The sequence below is a fragment of the Dendrobium catenatum genome, unplaced genomic scaffold (genome assembly GCF_001605985.2).
Source record: "Dendrobium catenatum unplaced genomic scaffold, ASM160598v2 fragScaff_scaffold_272, whole genome shotgun sequence".
NCBI classification, from domain to species: Eukaryota; Viridiplantae; Streptophyta; class Magnoliopsida; order Asparagales; family Orchidaceae; genus Dendrobium; species Dendrobium catenatum.
In genome coordinates, this window is record NW_021318734.1 from 420,104 (window position 1) to 425,267 (window position 5,164).

The window sequence follows — 5,164 nt, forward strand, 5'->3', positions numbered from 1 at the left end:
CGACGCCGCATTTTCCAACATATATTGCTCCGCCCGAAAATGCCACTCGTAATTGGTGATTTTTCTGTTGTGGATAACATTAATAATAGCAGCATATGGCTCTTTACAGAAACTTTCCCAACCTCAACTCGCTATGATTGGCACAATGGGTTGATTAGGATTCGAAAAAACTCATTTTGAAATTAATTGCTTATTTATAAATAAGTCAGTGAATCTAGATTTAGTATCAATAGAGATGAATAAGCTCTTATCAAAAGAAGAAGATGCTTTCTTGTTGCTAAATATCTTAGGAGTCATTCTTTTAGAGAGAGGATTTCAATGAAAAGATAAGAGTTTAACGAAAATGAAAGTTCTGATTGAAATGAAAATAAATCCTCTACTTATAACAAGATGAAGCACTGCAGAACTGTGAGACACAGCACTACGGTGCTCAATGCATGAAAAAAAAAAAAGACAAAATGATCAGCAGACCAAGGCTGTAATGGTTTGGGCCACATGTCACAATGATGTTGGTTTTTTGAAATTAGAGCGTCCTTTGGAAAGGATCACCACTGCAGCATTTGACATTTGTAAGCGTTGCAACGAATATGTCAGGAAACTGCTGCAGCGCTATGAATGAAACAATTACAATGCGTAATAACGCCTCAACAGTAGTTGGTTATGTTGCACGCTCACCAATATTTAATAATTAAGGTTTTAACTGTACAATGTACTATTGACTTTTGGCAGAGGCACACTTTTTTGACTTTAATGACTTAACACTGTGGCACTCTCTCTCTCTCTCTTAGCATAATTTATTAGATCATAATTTACACAAAACAAAATGCAAAATAATAAATGAACAATGAATATACAATAAAACATAAACCAAATAAAATAAAGGATATATGTAAGTCTAATTATGCAATTAATTCAAAATTATAGTTAAAATTTTATAAAAAGAAAATTACTTCTCCATCAAATGTGCCAAAAATTTTATGGGGGTTGTGGAGTGCACTTTTGAATTATAAAAATATTTAAGACTCTATCTCCCCTAAACAATGCTTAGGTTTTCTTTGATATTTAAAAAAAAGTATAACAAATCCCACTTAATATACGCAAGTACATATACCTAATCAAGTAATAAAGTAATATAATAGTGTGTTGAACCCATGAGGAAGTATGCTTTCTAGAAATTAACTACTATTGTTTACTCTAATTATAATATTATACTACTAAAATAAAAATAGTAGTTGTGAAAATTCAATCACTAAATAAAAGTAGTAAAATGTAAATTGCATATCTTTCCCAATGAAACTCTTAAATGTAATGTCATTCAATGCATATGCATCCATAGATCTCTATCGAGTTTATAGGGGTGAAAAGGATATTTGCTCACCTCCTTTAGTGATATCATCTCCTTAAGAATCTGGTATATTTTATATCCTATGTCTAGGTATACAAACATACTATTTCAATATTCCTGGTTTTTCTTGCATTCCTCCATCAATGCCATACATCACACTACATTTTAATTACATATATGATCACAATGTGCATTCAATAGGAGAGAAAAAATATTGAAAATATTATTTAACCTTATAGCACAAGAATCTTCATTAGTACTTAAAATGCCTTTACATTATCAATCCAAAACATGACATGGAAGAAAGGATAAACAAACTCATTTTCATTCAAATCATGAAAGAATAAAAATAAATGAGAGTGATATCTTCAGGAAGGATCAATGTATCTCCTATAGACTCCTTACTTAAACTACAGAGTTGCTCACACAAATACTGACTAAACACTAATGATTTTTTTCTCACTTTTTATTCTATATAGCACTTCTCTAGTCACTCTTAGGATTGACTCTAAAAAGAGATTTATAGAAGTAATTTGAAAAAGTACTAAAATTATACAAGTGAATAAACTCCTTTATAAACATAGCATCAATCCTATTTATAGAACAACACAAAAACAATAGGTGACGTTGCGGTGCTTGAAATAATGGCACTACGGCCCCCATAAAATGAACTAGCACTTCAACGCTGGAACTTCTGCACCACCGCAGTGCTTTCTGATGCGAAGTAGTTAGTGAACAGTCATGTCGCTTTGTTGGCAGATCATGTCATTTGGAACTTACAACGGTTACGTCGTGGGGCTTCTAACTTTCGAACGAAACAACGCCCAAGTTGCAGATTTGGTGCGAAGGCTCGATTATCATGGAGCTTGAAAATAGTGACCACGACGTTGCTAAGCTGACCATTTTGACGCAGCGACACTTAAAGACAATGAACTTGGCGCTGTCATTTATAAGTGTGGTGCCTCAACGGTGTTGAAGATGGTGTTGCGGTGTGAAATTGTCGGATTATGCAACGCTATACTCTACTTTAGATTTTCTGTTATTTTTTAGTTTTTCTTGTGCACAAATAATTAAAATAACACTTTTAAACTGATAAAAATACCTATAAAAATATAGCATAATTTAAACTTATTTGAAGTGCTGCAAATTCTTTTCGTCTTGAAATATCAAATCCTACCACAAAATAAATATTAAAGGTACCTCAAATTCTTTTAATTTTAAAATACTAAATCCTATAGTAAAAACCAAATTCTATAATAAAAACCAAATCTGATAATAAACAATACTGAATTGGTGCAAAATAACTACCTATTGTAAAGATATCTCACTACGATAGAATCATGGTACCCAATCTAAGTCAACACCTACAATGAACGGACAAAAGTGTGAGCATACTGTAACAAGAGGACAAACATTTTTTGGCTTTCATAATTGATGTAAAACTTGAGGGTAAATCAGGTTTCATTTGAAAGAACTTTTTTTCTTTTCTAAAGTAGTTTTTTAGTATTAAAATTTTTTGAATTAAAAAAATTGTACTAAAAAAATTGTCTTATAAAACAGTAAAAAAACTATCTCAAACGAGTCGTTAATTTGTTATTAAAAATTGCTTTACTTTGAGTTTGTTGCGGGCTTGAATATACACAGCAATGGAGTTATAATTCTACATCTTAGCATTGTATGTATAACAAACTCATACAAAGAGAACACAAGATTTTTTCCATGGAAAACTATAGAAAGGGGGAAAAACCATGGGGTATAGGCGAGTTGAAAATTATTCTATTAGAATTTGAGTAGAGTACAATGGGTTGACTCGTCCTTGAGGGCGATCAGATTAGAAATGTCAACTGTATGGTTGAACACTATAGTCAAATCCGGCGTTACTTGGTAGTCTGGGAGAAGTGCGACGTCACTTGGAAGTTTGGGCGTTAGTTAGTAGTCTGGCGGTGGTTTGGCATAAACAATGGTGTCAGTTGTGGTTCAGAGGGACTCCAGTGTCAGGTAGTGGTTCGATGGAAGCTTGGCAGAACTCTGGCGTCAATAGGTGGTTCGGCGGAACTTCAGCGTCAAGCGATGGTCCAGTGAAATTTTGATGGAACTCCAAGCATCAGGTGGTGGTTTGGTGGAACTTCAGCTCCAGGTGGTAGTTCGACTGAAGTTCAGCAGAATTTCGGTGTCAGTCTGTGGTTCGGAAGAACTCTGGCACCAGTCTGTGGTCCGGTAGGACTCCGACGTCAGGCGATGGTTTAGTGGAAGTTCAGCGAGAATCCGGGTGCCATATGGTGGTCCGGCAGAACTTTGGCGTCAGGTGGTGGTCCGACGGCACTCCGACATTAAGCGGTGGTCTGGCGAAACTTCGGGGGAATTCCGACGTTAGGTAGTGGTCCGGTGAAACTACTGGCGGTAGTCAAGGAGGAGCAAGGAGGCAAGAGCGATCTCCAATCTCTCTCTCTTTTTTTTCTTTTACTTGGGTCCCTTTTCATGAGAAAAAGGGGGCTCTATTTATAAATTTTCTAGAATGGCATGGCCCGTAAAAAGGAGGAAGATCAAGGGTAAATGGGAAGTGGTTTGGATGGACGGCCAATGTTAAACCTCTTGATCATGGATCATGGACCATTTACTGGGCATTTGAATGTCTTAATCATATCGTAATTTAGTGATTATTGGCTCGTTGGATTCATCTCGTTGAGCCGATCGATTTGACTATAAGCATGTCATGTTTGGAACCGTTTGATAATCCAAAATGCTGTTTGAACCTTCCCATAGCGATTCAGGTCCTTGATTGGCCCATTTGGACTCGGATTGAGTTGATTTTGGTGTCGTTGGGTTCGTAATTCCGAGACGCTCAATGTGACTAAAAGTTTGCTGAAATCAGAGTTCATATGGTCCCAATTTTAATATAAATAGATTCCTACTTGATTTTGCCTCGAGATTCATGCCTGATCCAAATATTTTTTTGATGATGTATCAGATTTAATCTCAGTTATTACAATAATCAAGTTTTTTTTTTCTTTAATAATCTCCATACATCAAAGGATGGAAGTTATGATTGTCAATATAGCTCTTACATATTCTGATTTATTGAGATGAAAAATATATGTCTGAATATCTTGATTATAGAATGAATAGAGCATACTTAGGCTTCGTTTGGAATTGCTTTCATAGTGCTTCTCAAAATAGCTTTTTAGTAAAAAAAATTTAATTTTTGTACTAAAAAGCTGCTTTAAGAAGCAGTAAGAAAGCCGTCCCAAACAAAACTTTAGGATCTTTAAAATTTATTTTAAGATGAACGTAATATATAAAAAGTTTAAACTGCTAAAAATTTTAATCTCATTCTATCTACATATTTGATCAAAACAATCTAATATATTTTTTATTCTCCTAAAATTTTCGAAGCGATCTACTTGTAATTTACGATAACAACTAATAAACTTCAATTTTATTTTTCAGATCATTTTATCCGTTAAAATAAATTCACACATATCATATATACAATATTCAAATTCAATATCTCTTAGAACAAAGAGAGTTGCTATTTTTTTAGTACTATGCGAGCGCACTCAGCACACTTATTACAAGTAACTTATCTATAATATACCGTTGGACCGTTTAAAAGGTCGGCTTTGACGATTCAAGCAGCTAATTTGGACCGGGAGTTATTTATTATTGTTGATCGTTTGGGTACTGATCTTATTATTATTATTTTCGTTGAGACCGTTTCAATTAGTTGCAGCCACTGAAATTTCAAATATGAACCGCGGACCAAAATTGGACCAATACACAAACGGCTTTATCAATTACATAGCAGTGGTGCTTTATCAA